The sequence below is a fragment of the Drosophila grimshawi genome, unplaced genomic scaffold (assembly GCF_018153295.1).
Source record: "Drosophila grimshawi isolate 15287-2541.00 unplaced genomic scaffold, ASM1815329v1 contig_1186, whole genome shotgun sequence".
Lineage (NCBI taxonomy): Eukaryota > Metazoa > Arthropoda > Insecta > Diptera > Drosophilidae > Drosophila > Drosophila grimshawi.
Genome location: NW_025062688.1, coordinates 1 through 3,025, shown reverse-complemented (window position 1 = coordinate 3,025; position 3,025 = coordinate 1). Strand labels below are relative to the sequence as shown.

Genomic DNA, 3,025 nt, shown 5'->3' with positions numbered 1-3,025 from the left:
AAAAACTTTTTTTGATCTGAAAAAATACAGAAAGGAGTTTGCTGACTAAGTCAAATACTATCTTCTATAAAACTAATCTATCGACGTCAATAATTAATAAATATTTATTGACTAATCAATCGCTCTTAAAAGTGGAACAACTTTTGCACTTGGATGATTATTCCCGATTTGAGGTTCATTTAGTGTGTTCTGTGACTCTGAGCTTATAACAATTCGGCTTTAGGAAAATGATAATAAATCGCAAAGCAGTATTATCAGTTTATAAATATAAGTATATATATACTCGTATATGTACATATAAGTATATATATAATACTAAATATTTTTGCAATAGGTCGGAGACAAAAACGTTGATAGAGAAGACGTCCTATGAGAAGTGGACCGGTAAAAAGCCAACCGTGCCACATTTAAGAATATTCGGCTCAAAGGTTATTCATTAACATGCAAATAAATCGCAAACCAGTATTATCAGTTTAGCTCGCTATCGACTTGTCACTGTTGAACGCATTGCTTGTCACCGATGCCTTATGGAGGTTATGGACGATCAGCGGGTATCTTCGTGCCAATTCGCCGCAATTAAAAGTGATGGAGCAAACTCACTAGCATTTTGGGATGATCCGAGTTCGAGTCGTCTCAATGTTCCCTGGATCCCACTCCTTTGTTCCTGATTTGTCTCAGTTGTCCCCGGCGATCTCCTCTTGGTGGCTGCGTTGGATTATTCCGCCTGTTGTTGCCGCCGGTTTGTCTTGTTTGTTTTTTTATTTATATGTATATTATTTATTTATTTTATTTTAATATATAATTATATTCTATATTTTTCTATATCTGATTGCGAAATACTTTGCAAATTATATGGTGCCTTCATTGCTTTGCTGAGACAACCCTTACGATGTATTCGTATTGGCATCGGAATTGCAATCGCATTCAAATCGATTTCGATTAATCAAAATTTTGACTCTCATTGGTATCTGGAATTGTTCATTCGGATCGGCAAGTTTGTTATGATCCAAGATTAATGTCTCTAGGCCTGGCAAGGATTCGCCAATTTCATTTGGGAGACGGTTTATTTTGTTATGCAAAAGATTAATATATTTGGTGCTTTTAAAGTTGTACTTGAGCAGCTTATCGGGCAGTGTTGTGTAATTATTTCCGATATTCGAGAGTGTCTTCCGATATTCAAGACTGTCTTCCGATATTCAAGAGTGCATCACTGCTTCTTGCCAAAGCGAAGCATGCGAACAGCTCGTTGCCTCCTCGTAGGTTACTGGAATGGGTACATCACTTGCAACCATTGCGCTGAGTATATTAAATTGCTTCCTTGGGCGACTAGGTCTGCTCGTTCTTAGCAATTTCGATCTTCCAGGCTCAATTCGTGGGATCTGCTCTTCCTCCAGGTTTTTGTCATCTTTTGCACTTTCAAAAGATTCAGGTGTATCTCAGCGAGATGTGAGATCTTCCCCCATCATCATCCTCTTCATCAACTCAATTCTGCTGTCCGCTCTTTGTTTAATCATTTTTGGCACTTACTTTGCGACAATTCGATTCAAATATGCCCACAAATATTTGACCACAGTTGTAACTGGCAACATTTTTCAGTTTCTTCTTTGCAGTGATCTTCGCACTAAGCCTCTGTCTAACTGTAAAGACCTGCGCGACATTGCTGTGCTTTTCTGCGCTCTCTTTCCTCTCGCCTTCTTCCTTCAACTTTATACATAGAATTTCAAACGTTGGAAGACTGTCGCGCGTCTCGATGGCGACAACGAAATTCTCATAAGAATCTGCAAGACTGGAAAGCAAAATGATCTTGAGCTCGTTAACTATTGCTATTCCAACTCCGGCAAGCTGATCCATGCTTTGCCCCTCCGCCATGCGTGAATTGAGCAACTTTTTGTATAGCGAGACTTAACGAACCGGCCCGCTTGGCTGATGAATTTCGCGCAACTTAGTCCATGCCTCCTGCGACGTCATGCAATTCTTGATGTATCCCAACTGCGATGCCTTAATATTTAGCGTGATCGTTGCCAATGCCTTATGATCCGGTGCACTCCAGTTAATATTTTCGCCCGCATCAGACTCCAGTAAATCCCCCGACGCAACTTCCCATAGATCCGCATGCACCAACACCTATTAATATTCATTAATGAGGGACTTAACATAATTTTCAGCAGTAATTAATTAATTTGCGTTTCATTCGTTTCAGTTTAAGGACGATAGAGGATCAGGCGACTCTATCCATCCCTACAGAAAGCTGAATAGATCGCCTCAGAGATGAGCTGGCCAGGCTGGTGTCCAAACCATTATGAATCGTGTCAGCAAGAGCAAGATCTGAATCTATACTATTTAGAGTTGATGCCGTTGGTTCCAGACCCGAAGGAGGAAACCATCTAACAAGCTGGAAGGGATGCCCCGCTTATTAGCTGCCATTGCCAAGGTACGGCAGCTTGTGGTCCAGTTTAGAAGGCGGTCTCAAGACTTACTGAAGCCAGCACCTATTATTATTATTAATATTATTATTTACTAGATCTATTGGCCCCCTTCGAACGCTTATAGCTGCTCCACCAACCCCACCTGCTGCACGAATGCTAGAATCATTGTTGGGAATGCTAGAGTCAACTTGGGAACTTGCAGCAGCAGCAGCAGCAAGCGTCACCAACAGCCAGAACATCAGCCGTAGATCGCCCAGAACACCGCCAGCAGCCGCAGGAGTAGCAGCATCAAAGAACCACGTCCAACAACATGAGCAGCAGCAACACATAATTTGTTGTGATTTGTTAAAAGGTTTTTTTCTGAGTGGTTCTGGAGGGGTACAAATGATATTGGTGTTTTTATTTATATCGCTCATTTATGGCACTTCTTCAAATGAAAAAAAGTGTATATATATTGAAAGAGCAGCACTAACTTTTCAATTTATAGAGGGAATACCGCAAACATTTTAAAAATTAAAATTTGAATAAAATAGATTCGTAAGAAATAATTTCAGATAGTTTATTTTGCCACTGTAAGGTTTAAGACTAAATGAGCAGCA

At 40.3% G+C, this 3,025-nt stretch overlaps 1 long non-coding RNA gene across 2 annotated transcripts; it reads left to right on the top strand.

The window, feature by feature from the left end:
- The first annotated feature begins 238 nt into the window (after positions 1–238).
- LOC116805984 lies at positions 239–2,624 on the top strand. 2 transcript variants are annotated; one of them, XR_006246543.1, is made up of 4 exons: positions 239–271; positions 335–739; positions 2,201–2,431; positions 2,551–2,624. It is a non-coding gene; the product is annotated as an uncharacterized LOC116805984 (long non-coding RNA). The 2 variants fall into 2 exon arrangements; XR_006246542.1 differs by lacking the exon at positions 2,551–2,624 and having other exon boundaries at positions 2,201–2,475.
- The last annotated feature ends 401 nt before the right edge of the window (positions 2,625–3,025 follow it).